The 22,352-nt window shown below is 42.0% G+C and overlaps 1 protein-coding gene across 11 annotated transcripts in view; it reads left to right on the top strand.

Annotated features, from left to right (window-relative positions):
• The window catches only part of Prlr (prolactin receptor), a 174,133-nt gene that overhangs the window by 116,825 nt on the left and 34,956 nt on the right, over nucleotides 1–22,352 (top strand). For 7 of the 11 annotated variants that reach the window (XM_041631051.1, XM_041631053.1, XM_041631052.1 and 4 more), the window contains one exon: nucleotides 8,861–8,888. The gene's annotated coding sequence lies outside the window, so the exon portion shown is untranslated. Of the gene's footprint in view, nucleotides 1–5,326; nucleotides 5,372–8,860; nucleotides 8,926–12,178; nucleotides 13,014–22,352 lie in introns of all 11 variants that reach the window. The other 4 variants (XM_041631049.1, XM_041631048.1, XM_041631047.1 and 1 more) reach the window with 3 other exon arrangements.

The following is a 22,352-nucleotide window of genomic DNA, read 5'->3' as shown; positions in this document are numbered from 1 at the left end:
AGAAACCTAGAAACCACAACAATGACCAACCTGGCAAGATATCTCCAATGGTATAATAGTGGAACTATTATTTTGAGAGTAATCAACAGTGACCTAATTGGACTTAAGTCCTACTTAATAAAAGGGAACTCATGCCAAATACTGGAAACCTAGTGAACTATACACATGGCTAGACCCTAGGAGAGATCCCACTCTTGCCATTGTTCTAAATCAGTATAATTTATAACTGTAATCTAAATAAGATTATTTTGTTAGTTCTTTAAGAATAGCACACTTGCATACAATGTACTCTGATCATGTCATTCTGACTCCTATCCATAACCCCTCCCAGCTCTACTCACCCACTCCCCAACTACTCCCAACTTCATGTCCTCCTTTTGTTTTTATAACCCAACTAATGTAATGTCTGCTGCCTATGTGTGACCCCAGAGCATGCTCTACCCACGAAAGGCCACACCTTGAATGAAAACAGGCTCTCCCTGTCCCAGCAGCCATCAACTATCAATAGGTCTTCAGGCAGTGGTGGGAGTTCATGAACCTCCCTCTGTGCTGGAATGTTGACTGGCGCGTAACTACAGTTTCTGTGAGCTCATAAGCACAATCGTTATCTCTTGTCCAGAACACCTTGTTTTGCTCTGATCCTCTTTGACGTCTGACTCTTACTATCTTTCTTTCCTGGTTCCTGGAGCAGGGAAATGCACATGATACAGATGCCCTATTTATAGTTGCCACTTTTAAAACTTGAAAAGGAAAAAAAAAACTCAGTTAAAACAACAGAGAAGTTTGGTAGAAACTTGGGTGGGTTTGCACCGCTACAGCTTCTTAAATATAAATCATCTGACAGGAGTGGGAATGTGTAATTGAAGACTACACATTAAGTAGCGATATTATAAACTACAATGTAATTTAAAGCTAACAAACGCTTTTAATGTCCCATCCTGAAAGGATAAGCATTGTATAGAGCTGGGTGGATCCTTGAGTAGAGGACAGTAAACAGAGAAAGCAATTAACTTACCTGAGGATCCGCAGATACTATCCAACAATTTTCAGATAATCAATAACTATTGGCTGAGTAAATATGTTGGTGAACAAATAAGCGACTGACTATGGCTTATTTTCCATGATGGATTTTTAAAGGTTCTCTCCAAAATGACACTTATATTTTAATCATTTTTTTAAAATTAGTTCTCTATTAAGAAGCTTGGTTCTCCAAATGTACTTATGGAGATTAGACAAAAATCATGTGTTCAAGTGGTTAGAAATAGGGACTGGCAGTCAATCAATGTTAACAAATTATTTTCTTTCTTTCTGTTTTCTAGTCATCTTTTAGAAAATAGGATTATGTGGATGCCCTCAGGCTCACTAATCTGAAAATCATTTTGTAATGCACTAATGAAGAGACGTGGAGTCATAATCAGTTCCTACTCTGTGCCTTTAACTGGGCCACCCACAACTGCACCAACCCCTTGGAGCTAGCTGGCACCAGTAAAACACAAACAGAATCCTGGACTCCTTCACTTCCCCCTCTGGACTGTTTAGTTAGCCCCTGACCTTTGGGCCAAGTCTCCCATTCCCAGTCAGCATTTGCCTGTTGCCTTTTGGCCCTGACGTCTGAACTGGCTGTACCTTATTTGACTCTTTCAATCAGTCCCATGAAGATTTGAGGTTTTCCTTTCGGGTCCAACAAGGCCCATTCCCTTAGCCAAGGTTTTTGGGGTTGCCTCTGCCACATATGGGTCAAAATTTTCTATCTGTAGCTGTCATTAATATTGAGATTTGTTACTCGAAAGTGGGAGCTAGAACTGATGCTCTTTATGTTTCTGTATCTCAGGAACAGAAAAAAAAAAAAAAGAATTTCACCAAGCATCAGATTTTCTTGTTTTATTCCTGTGTTAATTTTGTTTGGGACTGGCTGTGCCCCACTTTTTCCTTATGTGTTCCCTCTGTTTCAGCCTGTGGGGCTCAGACCCAGCTACTCACCAAGAGTGGGCCCCACATGATTTCTTGGATGGACTTGCATTTTCTTCCTTCGAGACCTTTGTGTTTACAGATTGGTATGAGTGACCAGATCTGTTGCCAGAACCCTTGCAGCCTCACTTACTTTCTGAGCATATCTGAACATTTGTCAACTGAAGCCTAAACTTGAGCTAATGTCAATAGATAAGGCACGGCTTTGGTGAATTCGTCAGTTGCAATGGCACCGGCAGCTCTGGGTAGACCAGAAATACTTGATGCCTTTATTACCTCTGACTTATGGCAGATTTCCAGGCACAACCTCATCCGTTCATTACATAAAGACCGCGGCTGCGAGTTCTGTGCTCTTGAAAACGTGAGATTCTTGACTTGCTTGCTTCGTGATCGATGCTCCTTTACGATGTGTCGACTCTCATATTGAGAAGCAAATGATTTAAACACAGGGCTACAGGTGGGGCCTAATGGGGACACTAATGAGTTCACACTTTCACCTCTCTGTGCTTCATACCCTACTTCTAACACTGGGGCCAGGCTGGTCTTCAACACTGACTACTCAGATGGAGGTGGAGAGAGAGCGCATATGCTGTCGTCATCATTTCCTGGAGATAACAGATGGCTGGACGTTTAAAAATTTATGTTAGGAATATTTTCTAACACGAGCTCTCTGCCGACACAAAATAATCCCAATCAAATCAAATCAGACTAAATTAAAAGATATCCAGGTTTAATTGGACAACTGCGGTCTCACGTGGCCAGGGAATCAGAAAGCCAACATGCCAGGGTGGGAGAAAGGGGCAGTTTAAATAGCCTGGGGGAATGATTTTGACTTTTTCTGGGAAAGGGTCAAGGTTCACGGGGCACAGGGGCAGGGCCTCCAAAAATGGAGGCCGGAGGCCAGGATTTACAATTTATTCAATGTATTTATTTTGTCCTATTCTTTCCCCAACCCCTCCCTAAACCCCTCTTTTCTAACAACTCTATCTCATTTTCTTTCTCTGGCTTTGGAAACAAAAGCACCCACACAAAACAATAAAAAGAACATGGAGTCCATTTTGTATTGTCCCACGATTCTTGAGCATGGGACCGGCCCTAGAATGTGGTTAATATGCCCCGTGTCACTGTGTTGAAAAGAAGGGAATTTTCCTTGCCCAGTAACTATCAATTGCAAATATCTTCTTGCTGGGGATAGGGCTGTGTGACCACTTCTCTTTCTCCATCTTTTGATTTTGTCCTGCTCAAATATGTTCAAGTCTTGTGCATACTATCATGATCTCTGTGAGCTCACCTGTGCATCAATCTTGTTAGATCTGGAAGATGCTCTATCCTTGGAGTCATCCACCAATTGTAATGGTTTAGATAAAACAGTAAAGTTCCCCAGGGCTGGCCGCAGCTAGACCCAAGGCCTCTGTGGGTCCCAGCTGGCAAGAGGCACAGGTTGAAAGACCTTGGCAGGTCGGTGGGGCAGCTGGTCCCAAGAGGAGCCACAAGTGAGAGACAGGGAAGGATGGGCATGCCATGAAAAGTGAGTATTTACTTAGTGGGTTATGGAAGGAAAGGGAAAGGGGAGAGAGGGAACAAGAGAGAGAGAAAGAGAAGAGAAAGAGAGAGAGAGAGAGAGAGAGAGAGAAACACACAGAGAGAAACACAGAAAGGGAGAGGGGGAAGGGAAAAGAGAGGAGACAGCTTCCTCTTCCGAAGAGAGATGGGGAGAGAGAGAGAGAGAGAGAGAGAGAGAGAGAGAGAGAGAAAGAGAGCGCTTGCAGTTTGGAAGAGAAAGCAAGATTGGCCTCAGTGGAAGGGGGAAGTGGGAGGGGCTTGTCTCTTAAATGGACAAGTCAGCAGCAGGTCATAACACCTATGGCTTTTAAATTCTGTCTCCTCTTACCCACTGACCCCGATCCTTGAGAGGAGGGGTGTTATATAGATGCTCCATTTAGGGCTGAGTGCTTTGTAGTCTTTCACTCTGTACACACTGTCCAGTTGTAGGTCTCTGAGTTAATTTCCATCTACTAAAGAAGTTCTCTGAGGGTTCCGTGGTGCACTGATCTAGATATAACATTGGGAGTCCTTTTATTGCTATGTTCATCTAGGCGTCTGCCAGGCCCATGACCTACCTTGTCTCTGGTTCTTGATCTCATTAACAGTGCCAGGCATGGGTTCCATCTCATAGAGTAGGCCTTAAATGTTATGAAAATATGGTTGGCTACTCCAATAACATTGATGCTATTGTACCACTGGGTACAATACTTGCAGAGAGGTTGCTATGACAACTCTCAGGGATCATATCTAGGTGAGATTGATGGTTACTTTCTCTTCTGGTAGCATGTGTAATACATTCCAGCATTATGAATGTTAATCAAGAGAGTTGGAAGTTCTGGTTGAGCATGAGCTTGATTTTTCCATGTTTGAGGCAATAAATACGTGGTGTCTTTAGTACTACTGTATTACAGTCAGGCTGTGGAAGGTAGCCAATATTATTGGCAATAGCTTGCAATGTTTGGAGGGGGTCTGTGCAGCTGCTTTGACCAATGACTCAAAGAGATCTAATCGATTCCTTGTTATGGGTTTTACTTAGTACCATATAATATCCTGTTGGGACACTGTCTCTACCATTATATGATAACTTCATTTATATATGTATATGTTTTAGGAAGCTTCCAGAGGAGTGGGTTTTATGGCTTTTCAAGAGACTTTTAGTATCAGTTGTCCCTTCCCATATTTCTTCCTCTACTCTACCCACCTATCTCCCTCCCATTTAATACTCCTATTCTAATTTCCCCTTGATTGCTTTATAACAACACATTTATTTTCCCATCCCTGGTTGTTGGAAGATCGCCTCCTCCTCCACTTTAGTCCCTTACTAGCTGTTTAACCTTTGTGGTTATTCTGATTGAAACAGATATATCTAAAGCTTAAAAGCTGGCATCCACATATAAGATAAAATGTAATATTTATCTTTCTGAGTCTTCGTTACCTCACTTGGGATGATTGTTTCTTGTTCATCCACTTACCTGAAAATTTCATAATTTCATTTTTCTTAACAGCTGAATAATATTTCATTATATAAATGTACTAAATTTATAGTATCCATTCATCAGTTGATGGACATCTAGGTTATTCCCAATTTTTGGCTTTTATGAATAGAGCAGCAATGAACATGGATGAGCAAGTATCTTTGTAGTAAAATATAGAGTCCTTTGTGTATATGCCCAAGAGCGGTAGAGCTATATCTTGAGGTAGATCAATTTTCAGCTTTTGGAAGAACTGCATTACTGATTTCCATAGTGGTTGTACAAGTTTTGATTCCTACCAGCAGTAAATAACTATTGCCCTTTTTCTTTACCCTTGCCAGCAACTGCTACCATTTGTTTTATTTATCTTGGCCATCTTGACTAAGGTGAGAGGAAATTTCAAAATAGTTTCTCAGTTATTTGTGTTTCATCTTTTGAGAACTCTCTATTTCTATACCCTGTGTTTTAATTGGGTTATTTGTTTAATTAATGCTGAGGTTTTTAGTTCTTTGTATATTCCAGACACTAATCCTCTGTCAGATGAATAATCAATAAAGTTTCTCCCATTCTCTAGCTCCTGCTTTACCAAATGATGCTGCCTACTGCACAGAAAGGTTTTAACTTCATGAAGCCCCATTTATGAACTATTGGTCTTAATGCCTGTGCTATCAGATCCTGTTCAGAAAGTCCTCTCCTGTGCCAATGAGTTCAAGCCTATTCCCCACTTCCTCGTCTATCATATTCAGTGTATTTGGTCTTGTGTTGAGGTTTTTTCATCCATTTGGAGTTGAGTATTGTGAAGGGCAATAGATATGGATTTATTTTCATTCTTCCGCATGCAGTTATATATCTTGTTTAACCAGTATCATTTGTTGAAGATGTTGTCTTTTCTCCAGTGTGTATTTTTGGATTCTTTGTAAAAATAGATAGATAGATAGATAGATAGATAGATAGATAGATAGATAAGGTTTTCGTGGATGTGAGGAGTTATGTATGCATCTTAAATTCTATCACATTGATTGATGTCTCCTAGTGGAATAGAAACCGTAATTAAAAATCTCCCAATTGAAAAAAACCCAAAGCCAGATGGATTCAGTGCCAAATTTTACCAGGCCTTCAATGAAAAACCTAAGACCAATACTCCTCAAATTATTCCACGACACAGAAATGGAAGGAAGCTTTCTGCATAATATTTCCATCATGGTCATACAGTAACAGATAAGCCAGGCTTTTAAGAGAGAGCAATGAGACTACGCAGCATTCTTGTGGGCAGGGCTGAGAGAATAAGGGAAACAGCCACCACTCTTCTGCGCAGACTGAAGTGAGAAAGGATGATCTTCTGGGGCTCAGTGACAGGCAGAGTCATGGAGGAAGGGCTGCCCTACTGAATGACGTGGCTACAGAGCTATAGCGCCCCTACAACACAGGACAGGTAGATGTGGAAGGAAAGAATACCCTGACATGCCCATTTCCCATCCTCTGCCTGATGCACTTGAACTTTCCCTGAAGGCGAAGGCAAGGGAGCCCAGCAGGCAGAACCATCTAGCCTAGAATAGGAAGAGAATGAGTGTGGAAACAGGACAGAGATTGGCCATTGATAAGTGGCATGCCAGACTTTTGATACATGGCAATGAATAATAGGAGAGCAAGATGAGAGTCCAGTACCCACCATTCAATAAACACCTTTGGGGGCTGCTGGAACTGCAATTCCTTTGATGCCACTGTGCTCCAGAGCCCTCATTACTACCGTATAGTATTTCAGACTGTTTGCGTTCATGTAGCCTCTGACCTGTGTCCTGCTGCGTCTGGGCCTTTCTCCAGCCTCAGCTAACCCCTCGGGATTTCCAATAAAAGTATAAGCAGAGTATAGATTTCATTTCATTTCATTCAAGCAGAGTATAAATGGGAACAGAGAGGAGCAGGGGCTGTTCTGAACAGAGTTAGGACATTATCAAAGACAGCTAAAATAATTCGCAGAACGTAAAACGCAGTCTAGAATATTGAAGAGTTTTTGAAATGAAGATGCAGTGTCACTGTACCTTATGGAAAAAAATCTGGAGACTTACTTCCAGGAAGCCTGCCCCAGACATCTGTGTCGCACGCTGTGGGTTCACCAGACACCTCATTACCAAACGTCTTGTGGATGAACGTCTTTTGTTCAAATAGCTTTTATCATATCACACGCTTTGATTGCAAACACAGTTCAGCTGCCCAATCAAAGCAGCAATGTTGACAAAGTAGTGACTATGTGCATGAGGGTTTCAGAGTTACAAAGACACTGGGGGCCACCGTGGGTCTCCCGCCAGTCACTCCCTTCTCTGCTTGTTAAGGTAGCATGAAGAACATTAAGCACCAGCTTCCTCATGGAACGATTTCTAGAAGTCTGGCATTCGGAGGCTTAGAAATTATTTGAAAGTCTTTTGGCTGGTTCCAGTGACCAGTTGGCTTTTGCCTGGAATTGTGAGAGCAAACTGGACAATAATTATGAATTTGTGTCCAAAAGGAAAAGCCAGTTTGGGGGAGGGGGTGTTTTGTTTTTGCATGTGTGCGTGTGTGATCCATGTGTACATGTGTATGTGTGTTTGTGTGTGTGGCAATTGTTTGTGTGCAGATGCATGTCCATGTGCATGCAGAGGCGGGAGGCTGATGCCTAGTGTCCTCCTCCCTCTATCTGCACCTTACATAGTAAGGCAACGTCATCCGCTTGAAGCCAGAATTCAAGCGAGTCTGCCCAATCTTGCTAGAGTTGGCTGGTGTAGGCAGCCAGCTCGTCGTAGGGATCTGTCTTCACCTCCCGTGTTTGCTGGGTTCATAGGCAGGCCACGCCTCACCAGCATTTACATGGCTGCTGGAGATCTGTAACCCAGTCTCACAACCACCCATCAGGGGCTTTACCCACTGAGCAATCTTCCCAGCCCGAGAACCCAGGTTTAAAAATCAGCTTCTAGGCCTGGAGGGATGGCTCAGCCGTTAAAGGCTAGGCTCACAACCAAAAATACGAAAATCAGCTTCTAGCATTTTCAGGCCTGTTTTTTATTGAAACATTGAAAGAGTTTCTTCTGATCTGAGATCTGCATCTCCTTCAGTTACCTGTGCTGTGTCCTTTAAACCCTGGCCAATCAAGAACTAGAGTCTGGAATTTCATACACAAGCCTGGAGTCAGAAATACTAGCAGGGCTAAGGTTGGGGCTGGGACACCTGGAGGGGACATGGCAGGGGACGAAAGGCTTCACCCTACATTCCCGTGAGCAGTCAGTCCATTTCTCACTCTAAAAAGCTTTTTCTTGCCAAAACATTTTTGACTCCCTGAGGGCGAGTCCAACCTAAGCTCCAAGTAAAAGTGGGTGAATCTAATTCGACCAAGGCCACGTCAGCATTTATTGATAAATCCCATCTAGGACCTCAACATCAAACTCCTTACAATTTAATCACAGCTGGTGAAAGTGGCCTAGGAGCTCCTATAGATTGTATAGTGATGCTGAATCAACGGGTATTTTCTGACTTAATCACACTGTTTATAAAAAAGAATGTCCTATTCTTAGGAAAATAAACTCAAATAATTAGGAGAGTGAAGGCTCATGACTGTGACTTACTTTTCAGTGACTTGGAGGAAAAGTAATTTTCATATATAATAGATACAGGATGATGAGTAGCATATTAATAATTAGGCTATCTGGGTGCACAAGATGGAATTTATTGTTGCAACTTTTTTTCTAAGATGGATATTACTTCATAATGAAGTTGCAAAAAATTAGTCCAGAAAATGAGAGCTATAAGTGAGGGCGTTCTGCCATGCTATGTGGCACAGGAAGCCAGGGATGACAAATATCCTGCCTTGTCATGTTTGAACTAAAATGAGTCATCTTCTCTTTCAGCTGAAGGACACTTCTCCTATCTCTGAAGGTGAGCACCACAAATGCTTTGCACATGAGCCCTAAAGGTAAGAAGGGCTTGAGCTAGCGCCCAGCTGATTGCTTCTCACTGTCCATATCATCTGAGCAAGGATGGGGAACTCAGCTATCTGGATTCTCAAAGAGCATCATCTCAAACCACCCATGTTCACACAGGACACTCTGCTGTCCTCAAAACCGTCTTCAAACCTCCCTAGCTCATTGTCTCAGAAAACCTGATGTTCATTCGTCTCTTTTTCTTGTTTCTCTCAAAAGCTTTATGTGGTTGGTATTCCCTAGTAGTGCAATCAGGCAATTTTTATTTCCTCTTTATAGGTTTCTGTACTTGGGAATTTTTTTGACAATGTCTGTGTTACTTTTATAACCGGAAAGAGAAATATTACATCCGCTTGTATTTCTTTAACCAGTTCAGTACAAATTCTGTCACCACTCTCTGATCCTTGTCTCAGCCTCCTTAATAGTGTCACTACTTGGATCTGCTCCATCACAAACTATATGACAAAACTCATACATGGCGGGCTGTGCATCTTCTCCTTCCATTAACAGCAAGGAAACCCTGGGAGCCAGCACCTGTCAGCAAGCAGGCCATGGAGAAACCTTCCACACAGATTGTCCCTGCCTATGCTGCTGTGGAAGGTGGAGTACTGTAAGAAAGCAGAGGATGGCCTGTGTAACTCTGAGGCCTCGCTTTCCCGTCCTTCCAGGGAAAGCGAAAATCTCATGAAGATGGGAAATGGACTAAGTTAATGGCTGAGGAACACTCTAAGTGAAAAGCTTCTGAGATTTTTTTGAGCCACTTCGTGGTGTTTACTAGTCTTCCAACAGTGGGCATGGTGACACTCCCTTGAGAGCCATCCCTCACTCTAGTGAAGACTTGCCTGTCCCTTGGACCAAGGTTTCTCAAACTTTGTCAAGACATTCTGAGTCAAATGTTTTGGTCACGGAGATCGCTCTCTGTATGGTAGTATACTTGGCAACATCAGAGTGAACACCACCGCAACCCCAGCTTTAACAACCAGCAGGGTCAAAATATTGCTTAAGGTCCTGGGAAGGAGAAAACCACCCACCCTGGATAGTGACAGTAATGTGTTCAGACATTGCCAGAAGTCTCCTAAGTAGACCAAGATCTTTGTATCAAAAACCACTTTAAGTTACCTCAGCCCTGGCAAGACCTTTTGTCTTTTCATTTAAATGGACTGAAAGTCATAATGCACAGAGTAGACATTAGGAAATGTCTACAAAAAGGATGCCGTAAATCATCTAGACACTTTGGGTACAAGAGATCCCTGTGACATGAATGTCCTTCCCTGGATGGTCCACAAACATCCAGACTGAGAAATCAGTGCTGCTGGAGTTCTGTGCACTTCCTCCTCCTTTCTAGGCTTCTGTCCCCTGATTTCACATGATCTGTGCCATTTAAAAGATAGACAAATTGAGAGACAACAAGGTTATGCTACATACTGTAATAAGCTTTCCCTCAAGAGGACAAGGAAGCCCAGAAAACTGGAGTCTGAATTGTGTTGCAAACACCAGAGAGATTTCCCGGATAATTGCTTTTTTTTTTTTTTTTTTTTTTTACTTTCATGTGTACTTATTTATTTACCACATATCTACGTAAAAAAAAAAATGTCTCTGACTGATTTTATAAAATTTTTAAGCAGGAAAGGATAGATTCTGAACAGTGTCTTAATTAAAATTCATATTTTCCACTCCAAGCAGTCCAGAGCAGGTGAAGTGTTGGTAACAGATGTGTCTGCGGTTGGAACAAGAGACTGAGGCCCCAAGAGCAAATCCCCAAACACAAGCATTGGTATGCTCTTCGCTTGCTTGTCTCTAAGTGTCCCCCGGGGCCCTTTCATCCTTCTGGTTGTCCTTCCATAACATCAGCCCCAGCCCCATGTCCTCCACCCTTTACCCAACCTGGAATTGATATGCAAAGATTATTCTGATGCCAGTGTGCATCAGTGAAAACTCAGGCAGGAACTTGAAAGCAGTTTTAAGACAAGCCAAGACACACAGCAGCACAGCCCAGTTTCAACAGAAAAAGAACATCCAGAAACCAATGTTCATAAAAGAATGCAAGAGAAAGAACACTTCCCTGAAAGGTTGGGATTCAAATTAAGAGCAGAGCTTCAACTCTTGTCCAGCACAAAAATATCATAGCCCATTGTGAGCTCTGCAATCTGCTTTCTGGTCTCCAGCTTTTCGGTTATGTCCCAATGGTTGTGCTCATTCCACAGAAAGGCAGAACAAAGCACCAACCTACCTGGCACCTTACATCCTATTGCAAGAATTCTGGCATCCTCCAAGATCTTCCCATTCCAGTTTTTTTTTCCCCCAGCTCCTGCCCATATACTTGTGACCTTAAATCTTTCCATATTCCTGAGAGACAAACGAGTTTAGAAGCATCCCAGAGCCCTGGGGAGGAAATGTCATCCATTAGACATACTTTGTGTCTCAGAAGGTCTTTACCCATTATCTTTTTACATATCACACTTATCTGTCCCCTTCCCCAGTTCTTGCCACTTGGGCTTCCATTTTGACTAAAGTGTGGTATTGTTCAAAACCTGTGTTCTAATCTTAGCATGTAGACATGTAGTTCATTGGTAGAGCTCTTTCTTAGTATGTGTGAGGCATTGGGTCCAATCCCCAACACAAGGAACAAGAGAAAGAGCTACACAGTTGTCTACAAGGGTTAAGAACTTAATTTACGCCTAGTACTTGGTTTACGAGATGGACTTTCTTGTGCTTCTCTGAGAGGGCTATGGATTGGAACCTAGGTTAGACTGATTTCGGTTGTAGTAGAGAAACTGAGTACACTGGCCAACAAAGACCTTGCCCGCAGACACATATGCCAATTTAAATCTGAGTCCATTGAAATCAAATATTAAAGATTCTGTTCTTCAGTTATACTGAATCCGTTTCAAATGTTCAGTAGCTGCATGGGCTTAGTGGTCACGTTATTGGACAGAGACCATCTAGTCTACTCCATCATCACAGAAGTTTATACTGGAACAAGCCGGTCATCCCAATGCGGAGTTCTAGGAAAGTGAGACAGCTCAGATAAGCAGGCTCTGCGGGTTGGGGGGGGGGAGGGGAGGACAGGATAGGTTCCTAAAGGGAAAGTGAAAGGACGCATCAGAATACTTCAAATACTTCAGCAATGATGTCACTTGTGCCATGCAATAAAGAAATGTACAGCTACTCTACCACAAGGCTCCAGGAAGCAGAAGTGACTGTCGCTGCCTTTCAGACATATTTTCTCCTCTGTTTGGTCTTTAGATTCTGTGGACTCATGATGAAACAAGAGATTGTCTTCTCAATACTGAAGCAAGTGGGACCCGAAGCAGGGCTCACACTTAGGAGCCAATGAGTTCCCAAAAAGAAATCAGCACCCTGGTTGCATCAGATCTTGGGGACATATTCAAGAGTCCACTTAGAGCTGGGATTATTCAAATCAAAACAGCAAGGCAAGGAAAAAGAATCATCTCCATTGAGATTTCTGCTTCTGTGAAGAGTCCAAGGAACACAGGGGCTTTCCAGGGCAATTGTTTTCCCTTAATCACAGCAGCGGAGGAGCAGTCATTTCCCACTAATGAAAACAGTGGCTTATCCCTGCACTGCGCTTTGTAGACAAATAGAGTACTTTCGCCAAAGCCATTCATCTCAGCATCTTGTCCTCACAGACACTCATTGAGGGAAGCAGAGCACTTTAACAAAAAAAAAAAAAAAAAAAAATGAAGGCTCAGAAAAAGAAGGAAACAAGTCAAAATTAACATGGCTGGTGACTATAGAAAACATTCCCTTGTCCTGTCTATAGTTTACAACCTGCCAGTTAACACAGGTCATTTAGTGGCCATCCAAGTCGCTAAGTCCATCACCCCCAAGTCTAGGACCTCCCCAGAGATGCAAACTCAGCTTGCATCTCACTCCATCCCTGCATAGAGTCTCCCACGAGCTCGCTGACTCTGCCATTTACTCAAACTGCTGCAAGAGGAGAAGAAACAAAAAAGAGGAGACAAAAGCATCACTGCGGCAGCTGGCTGTCCTTCCCAGAGGATCCCTTCTTGCAAGCACTCTTCACTCAAGAACTGCAGAAGGGAAGTGGTGTTTGTCGGTGTGCACACCAGGGCTACTGTCTATCTTCATGGGGAAAGGGAGCAGGGAAACACTGCTTTCCCAAATACTCTGCCTGGAGATACCCTTAATCATGGCAGATTTACTTTTCTAGAAACTGAGCCAGAGTGTTTCCATCCACTTGACTTTCAATAGCCTGTAGCCAAATATGACATATTCTCTCACTTGAATGCACTATCACTCATGATGTATCACAATCATTTGCATATTTGGCTACATGGGAGATTGGATTCTATGTTTTCCTTTAGCACACGAAGATATAGAGAGTAGTTGTGGCCTTTATGTCTAATGACTTCTAACACTAAATCCACCACTGACTAGAAAACACAATAGGAAATAAAATCTAAAGTTCTTTAGATAATGTAATATTGAAGTTGGTGACAAAAATAGAATGATCATTTAAAATTCCCAGTAAGTCAATGGCTCTCGCTTCCACATCCAGCATTGCTTAGGCCCAGAAATTTGACTAGGGGAAAACAAGAGAATGACGAGGACTGACATTCATACAGACAATCTGGGGTTAGCTGGGCTATGCACTCTGATTGAATGGCACCAACTACATACATCAACCTGGAAGCTACACGTGTTTATTGTGGACATCATAAAGGGGGGATGCAGCTAGTCTTAGTAGGAAGTCTCTAAAGGCAAACTCTCTCACGTTATCAACATCTAAGAGGCAGAAGCTGTGTTGCTGGGTTTTGTCCACACTAATTAGTTCGTCTACTTGTATACACTGTCAGTATTTGCATTTGGGTCAGAAGAAAGCTTTTCCATCCCTTGGAGCCTCATCCTAGAGAGTGGAGTCTCTCATTCCAGTGGATCTGAGGAATTGGTCTTTGACATGGCTATGCCCATGTCAGACAATACACATTCACTTACTACTTCACCAGCTCTTTACACACTCACTCAAGACTTCCATGACCCCCACACCCTGGCATTGCACCCCTTTCCTTCAGTTACAGAAGAATCCCAGTTCTCTGTCCGCAGCAACCTCTCTCACATCTAAGTCACGACATTTGAAAATTAGACTACTAAAATACCTATGCCAAGCTTTGCTGTATGCCCAAGGCAAATGGGCCATGCTCTGGAGAGTCCACTTTCTCCCAGGCTTGAGCAAGTGCAGACTCTAAGCCTCTTCTACAACCTTCTGTGCCATGGCCCCAGGGAGGATACTTGGAGTTGCAAGCCATAGCATGCCTGGCTAAAGGTGGATTAAACACCGGGCATGCAGCGCTCTCCTGAGAAGTTCTGGGAAAATCACTTTAGGTTTGATTTCATGGGCCGTGATAGCTCCAAAGACCCAGAGTCAGGGTGAGGGTTAGGGAGGGGGGGCTCCTTTCCCCCTCTCTTCTTTTCAGCAGAGAGCAAAACTTCTGCTATGCCTCAATGACTAGAACTGAGTGGTATGGTCATTTGTAAAGTAATCTTTGGACACAAAAATGAATAGAATGACCTTGGTTAGCTTATGCTGTTACTTCCTCATCCCCTGGGGTTGGACACCTGATGCCTAACTGGACTCTGCATAAAAACAGACTCATTTAGTGGATGGGGCTGTGTCAAAGATAAAACAAGGAAGCTTATGCTCAGCTGAGTGGCACCCTCCACAGGGAAACACCCTCATCTCCTTGACCAGGTCAGATCTCCCTGCTCTTGTCCATGGCATCTGAAGGGCTTTGTTCTTGTTTCTCCTGTCATTTGTGTGTGTTTTGCTGGATTCTCTCTCTTTGAGAAACTCTCTCTCTCTCTCTCTCTCTCTCTCTATATATATATATATATATATATATATATATATATATATATATATATTAGAAGAATTCTTTCTGCACAAGATCACATTTCTACATCTGGTTCTTAGATTCAAGTGTAGATACCTGAGTAAAAAGATGGATGGATGGTGGGTAGTGGGTAGGTGGGTGGATGGATGGATGGATGGATGAATGGATGGATGATGGATGGATGGGTGGGTAGGTGGATGGATGGATGGGTGGATGATGGATGGTGGGTGGGTGGATGGATGGATGATGGATGGTGGGTGGGTAGGATGGATGAATGAATGGATGGATAGCTGTGCATTACAATCACTAAAATGGGTCAGTTTACCTGTTTTCTAACCTGCCCGCACACACACAATTGAATTTTTCTTCACATCTTTCCATCTCCATTCAATGAATGTATCTTGGAAGTTCTTTGAAATGGAAGTATTTTTTCCTCTACTCCTAACTAGCCCCATATTTGGCTGTTACCTCTCTGGTTGGATTGGTACCTTTTCTGCTAAGAGAGCTCTAAAGGGAGCTGAACAAAATGGAACTGGGAGAAGAGGAAAACCAGCAAGAGAAACAGGCAGTTATCTTGACAGATAAATAGCCCAGATGTTTGAGTGCAGAAGTCAGCCTAAAAGAACACCCTGTTCAGGGGTGACAGGAGGTGACTCGGTGAGGTAGAGACAGGGTGTGCTCCTAAGGGGAGCACAGGGAGGAGGGTTGACTTTGGGACTGGTCCTGAGCATCATGAGATGGGAGAGATGTGCAAATTTTCTGCATTCTTGGCCTTGCCTGTGTTCTTCCCATCAGTAGCCTGCAGACTTCCAGTGCCTATTGCTTTGCATCACAAGCCCTAGCAGAAGCTGAGGAGCTGGACAAAAATTTTCACACAGCATCTCAGACCAAGAGCACGACTGAACTTGCTGGATTTCTCTGAATAAGATGACCTGGCTCTTCTCAGGGGCCTGAAGAAGACATTTGCTATAAAATTGCCTTTCATCTCCTTGTCAGAGCTGAATGGCAAATAACGGCTGGTTTCCCCAGGGTGTTTTAAATGTATTCAGACACAGTAAAGGAGTTAGGAAAAGTGGAAGTGAGTCTTAAAAAACGACTGAGCAGCCAGTGGGTGAGAGAGCTGTTGAAATCCTTCACTATAGCCCAAGAGACAGGCACAGCTCAGCTACAAAGAAGATAGGTGGAGGTTGGTCAAAAGGCACTGCTAAACTTAATGCCAGGGATATGGGACTCATGTCTCTAAGGTAGCCTCTGTTTACCGGGCTTTCATTGGTGAGGTTTTTGTTGTTATTATTGCTGTTGCTGTGTTGTTGAGGATGATGTTGTTGAGTTAATCCTGTTGTTGAAATATGTCTCCTCAATCACAAAAGTGGTCACTTCTTATTTTGTTACATTGTAAGATTACCTGCTTTAGAGTAATCCTTCCTCCCAAAGGGAATCGTTGTCACTGTGTTGGCATGAATGTGATTTATGGCTAGCGTCTGTGCACCTGTGCAGAAGCACAGGTCAGAATTAGGATCAGGTATGTCTATTTCATGTGCCCAGTTATTGCTGTATTTCACCTTAGAAAATTATTGAAATTTTAATCACCATCATGTCAAGGGTAAAATAATATCCGCTCTTGTCTATGATCTAATTAAGCAGTCCTTTAGATTCTGGTGTTTTAATTGTTTTCTAATAATTTGTTTTTATAAATCACACTGGGGAGGAGGAATCTGTTTATTCAAGAGATGTTTTGTGTATTTAGATTTGGGATACACTTCTGTATAAATTCAAGATAGAATTCTGAAGTGTACTTTCTGATTCATTGTGTATGTAATGTTCTTGAGACTTTTAACATATTATGAGAAAAGATAAACCAATTTCCAATCAAAAGACAAGGTACTAGTTTAAATGCATTTATACACTCAGTGATAACATTTTGAAATCCCCCAGGATTGACAAAAAAGGGATAAAATATTTTATATGAAAATATTTTGAAAACTAAAAGTTCCATTAAAACAAGCAATGCTTTTACTATCTATTTTTTAACCACCCAAGTAAAAGATATGCCATCCTGGGCCAAATATCGCAATCTTAATAGCTCTTTAAAAGCACAAAATCTTTGCCATCTTCCCTTTCTACATTCAGCAAGCACTCAATACAGTTCATTTCTTCAGAACCATTTATTGAGTACCCATATAGAGAGCTTTGTTTTAAATATGAGACACACACATACAAACACACACACACACACACACACACACACACACACACACACACACACTGAATCACTAAGCTTCTAGTCCTACCTGAAGGGCTGTCGGGATATGAAATTGCAGAAAGATAAGTTGAAAATCATTATCAGTACTACTATGTATACCAGTTTTATAAGACCAAGAGTGTCTGCCTGAATGAGAACGGAACCAGAGAAGGAGGAGGTATCTGGCCACTCCATTGGGTAACAGTGCATCTATCTTTGCTGGCTCCAAAATACTATGGAGATGTCACATTTTCTAGTAACTGGATTTCTGGAGAGAAAAAGAGACATGTTTGTGGGCAAAGACTTATTTTAACAGGCTACATAATAGAATTAGTAGGATCTCAGTGGTATGCCCTGGCTACCAATCAGTGTGGCCCTTTGGAGAATTAGCTGTGAAAGCAGAGGCTACCTACACAATTGTTTGGAGCCGTAGCAGGAGGCAGGAACTTAGGGAGGTCTGAGGGATGATAAAGGGAACAAATACGGCAACTGTTGAAGGAAGAAGACAGATGCTTAATAAGAAATTTGGTCAAGTGTCTGACATGTAGTGACTAGGAAACCCCTCATCCTGTTAAACTACAATACCTTTGTTCTTATTTATTCTTGGAGGGACAAAGGACTGAGTGTAGTCTCCAGACAGGTGGAGGGTAAGAACAAAGACCACCTATGAGAAGCTGGGACACTTCAACACTCCTCCTCCATTCCTTTCTAAGTTAAACACTACCATGTTCTCAGAATGTTGGTGCTAAAGCTAGAAGTCTTTCATCTGAACTGTACAGGGTACATAGTGACCATGGCCTGCTTCTCTTCACATATTAATTTGTTGGGCCCCTAAGGCTCCATGTGCCTAGCACATGAACCTACAATTTCAGATTTTTAAAAATGTGGATTCTAATGTCATCTTTTAGACCATAAAAGGCATTCGGAAGTTTGTTCCACACACTCGGGTATGAATAAGCCTTGCCACTTAAACACACCTAGGAAAAGCACCCGAGATGTTATATTTTGACTTTAAATAAATTGGCCATTGATAGAGATAAGAATATCATCAAAGCAGCCCTTTTTTCCCAAATCACGTTGGTTTCATAATATTAAAATCCATTCCTATTTCTAAAACTGAGCTGACAAGCATGGCACAACAACACTAGGTGCCTGCCAGGCTACAGATGGAAATCATTGTGGATAAATGCCCAAGAGGAGTGTTTGTAGAAAGAAGGAAAACTGGACTAACCTTTTAGTATTGACGTCCCAAACCATTATCCCTTTCATAGTTTCAGAAAGTGGGGGCCATAAAGGGCAGGCAGCATGGGTTAAATGCTCTGCAAACAAGCACTCATTTTACTCTGTCAAAGCAAAGAGCAAGAATGATTTGCTGAGATTTGCCCAGTCATTGTTATCAAAGGAAAGTGTGTGGATGTTTGCATAGGCCTGTTCTACTTCATTGGCCTGGGGAGGCTACTAGTAAATTGGAAGCTGCAGTTTCAATTTCCTTGATAAACATCAGTATCATGGAGGACTTAAGAAATATAGAGATGCAGAGAAGTATCCTTCTATAACTGAGAGTCACACTTAAATTTTAAGTATTAAGCATGCTCAATTTTTCTAATTGATGCTTTATCTTTAAAATGTTTTCATTTCTTCCTGGATGTTTTCAAATAATATATTTTGATCATATTTATTTCCCTCTTCTAGTTCCTCTCAGATATCCCCCAACCTTCCTAGCTCCCTAGCCGTCTCTCTCTGCTTCTCCTCCCCTCTCTCTCAAAGGGAAATAAGAAGTCCAGCTTGTCTTGGCTGGCTTCTCCTAGGCATGGGCCTGTTTTCTTGTACCGCTATTTAAAGCTCGGATAAGCAGCTCAACTATCTGGAACGTGTGTGAGATCCAGAGAGCAAACCAAATAGACATTTGGGAAAAAATAGATGGAATAAAACCTGTTCATTTGCAAGGCTGGTGGAAAATTCCTGTATCCTCCCTTGCAACTCCTTATCATTGTTTAAGTTGCTTCAACTTTCTAAATTTGAATTTTCATAGTAGGTTTCTGGCTACATAGAACAAAAGCAACCACAGATCGAAGGCTTACTAGAAGAGGGTTGTGTAGCAAAAACACAGCTATTAGCTATTAAATTAAAATTTTAAGGGAAAAAAACAATGAAAGATGGGGAGGTGGGGAGAAGAAGAAAAGAGGGCTAATAAGAATATATCTAGGCACTGAGGATCCTCAAGTCCTAGGTGTTTGGTTTAAGCAAAACTTCTTTGGTCTGTACTTCTTTTCTAAGTAGTATTCTGTAACTACAGCATCTTGTCTCACTATAACTGTTAAGTTCGCAAATGACCTCACTGTTCTAATTAAGAAGTGAGTGATTTTTCATGTGTATCTGATTGGTTAAAATGATATTTTTATTGGTGGCATGTTTTAGAAAATTAGACATATATACTATCCCTGGACGTGTTTTCATTGAAAAAAGAATGGACAAAATATAAAAGGACTTGGATAAGGACCATAATTTTGTTTCATTTGAAGCATAAGCAATTGAATTTTTGCCTGTTTGTAATAGCCCTCACATTTCCTCAATTTCCAATAACTAAAATTTTTGTTTTGGCTATTAACCAACTTCCCTGTAGCCAAATCTTGTACACTTTAATCTGTATGTCCTTGAGTTCAAACTCATACATGAAATGGTATTGGAGAAGTTCACAGTAATTTGAAGAGCATCTTCACAGGAAGAAAGAATTCCCTGGCACAAGAGTACATGTTATTTTCCTCCCTGTGGATCTGAGAATGGGAGAAAAGTGTAAAAATATTATGGTTTATGTGGCTTTTTGTAAGTGAGTCAGGCTGAGTTTGTAACTCAGTGGTGGGCTGCTCGCCTCAAATTCCTGAGGTTCTAGGTTCAATCCCAAACATTACTAAGGTGGGGAAAAACACATTAAAAGCAATTAAGCATTTCTGCAAGTGTTATGGTACCTTTAAAATGTGTGCAAAGAGACAGGTTGGACAGTACAGGAGCTGAACAAAATGACTTTGATGGTAGTGTTCAAGACGGCTCTGTGTCAGCAAACCAGGCATCAGAGGTTTCCATCTGCTCATAACTCTTCTGTTTGATTAAATGCAGTAGTTGATGTCCAAAGTTGGCCGTGATGGCTGGCTCTAGATTATCCATAAATCAGCCAGGCTGAGCAAAAATCAGGCATTTTCAGTGCTCAGCCTGTAGCTCCAAAGCTTGAGAACTAGGTCACTACTTCTCATCCCTGTGAAGTTCCGTGGGTTCAGAGAGGAAATCAAGAGCCTCTCTTCTACTGAATGAGCTCTTAGGCCCACCACAAAATCCTTTGCTTCATTTCCTGTGGGTAAGGAGAGAAAAAGGACCTACAGACAGAGATGGTGGGGTGGTGGGGGAAGAATATATGGAAGTTTTAAAAGTCAAGAGTGGACTGAAAGTGTAGCTTTTCTCCCCAGTTTCAGAGCCCACAGGTCAATCATCTAACTACAGGATGACTAATAAAGACAACATAAGCTGTGGAGGGAAAGGAAAGGAGACTCCAGCTGAAATGGGTGCTGGACCCTTTTCCTTATTCTGTGACGTACTCTAAGCATCCTGACTGAAGTGGTAAAGGAAAGCAGGAAGTAGAAAGAAGAGAGATTTTTGACACATTCTCCATAATTTCTCATTGGACTTAACTAGCTTTTTCAAATGTGGCTACAGCCCATCCTGAAGGCTCTGAAGATTTTCCCATCAGATGCTTGATACTTCATGACAGTTACTGCTTTATTAGCTAGCTTCCCACACACGGCAAGGCTGAGGTAGAGTTACTATGACCATTGAACCTTACAGATGAGGCCAATGAGGCTCAAGGGGATTCATGGATTACTCAAGGTCACACAGTGGTCTTAAGAGCAGAGAACTTGACCTCACTCTCTTCATGTGTAGGTGTGAAACTGGACCAGATCCTTTCAAGTCCTGGGTTTCCTTTCAGATCCAAAACGCCATGATTCAAAACTCCAAACATCTTAAGCAGGCAGCCAAAGAAGCAGTAAACCAGTAATTAATCTTTTTATTTTTGTTTGAAATTTCCCCTTTGCTTCCAAGCATGTTTCTAGAAACTAAGAGCCATACATAAATAGATAAGCTTGTTACTGGCAATAATTTATTTTTTAATAAAATCTAAGCTTGTTTTGTGTTTAATTAAATCAAGAAGACTCTCCTTTACATAATCTGGTAAAGCATATGTCTTCCTCCTACTACGTGGCCCTTGGTAGTTAGGTTTTCTATAGTAACAAACAACAGTGAGATTTCTGTGACTTGAAGCAACAGTCATTGTTTAAGCACTTGGCAAGAGGCAGAATGCTGGCCACGGTGCTTCTGGGGTTGGCTTCTGATTGCTGTATGGATGTAGCCACTATCTGATACAATCCTATAGCTCTGCGACTTAGACAAAGAAAATCTAAGCCATGTTCTGCAACTGTTTCTGGATGGACAGATGCAGCCGAAGTAGCCACAATGGTTTACATCTCATTAGCCACGGCCTTTCAAATGGATGAGTCAATAATTGTGGGATTGAGTAGTGTCCCTTTGCAACATAATGCCCGAGTTTGTCTAATAATGATAAATGTTTCACCGTGACTGGGAATAAGAAAATATTTAGGCACTGTAATCCAATCAGCCCATCGCCAGCTGACCTCCATCAAAGCCTTAAATGTGATATTTCCCACAAAGAGACAACAAGACAGCCCCTCTATACCCTTCACATTGTCTTCCTTTCCCTTCTTTTAACTTTAACTAAAGCTCTCAAATTTCAGCTTGAATAACAGTCATGGAATTGCATGTTTGAAATGTCCTTTCCTAGGCCCCACATCCAGAGACATATTACATCAAAAAGATGGTGTATCTAGAATAGTCTCTAGAGGCAATGCTGCTAGGATATCTACTACTATAGAAGAAATGCCATAGACCTCCCACAGCACCGAGCATTAGAGCCAGATCTGGATAGTGGATTTGAGCACTGAGACCATTATCAAAAAGAGTGATGACAGCTGGGTGGTTGTGGCACATGCCTTTAATCCCAGCACTCGGAAGGCAGAGACAGATAGATCACAGTGAATTCAAGGCCAGCCTGGTCTACAAAGTGAGTTTCAGAACAGCCAGGGCTTTTACACAGAGAAACCCTGTCCAGGAAAAAACAAAAGCCAAAAATATAAACAAACAAAAGAGAGGGATGACAGCCTTGGAAAATTTAGGAACAATGATCCAAGGCCATCTTACCTGTTCCCAGCTCTCATGACAGGTATTATTTTGTGCTTCT

The sequence above is a fragment of the Microtus oregoni genome, unplaced genomic scaffold, assembly GCF_018167655.1.
Source record: "Microtus oregoni isolate MIOR12 unplaced genomic scaffold, Mior012 000036F_ref0000092, whole genome shotgun sequence".
In the NCBI taxonomy this organism is placed as follows: domain Eukaryota; kingdom Metazoa; phylum Chordata; class Mammalia; order Rodentia; family Cricetidae; genus Microtus; species Microtus oregoni.
Note: the sequence above shows the minus strand (reverse complement) of the source record. Positions and strands in the feature narration are given on the sequence as shown.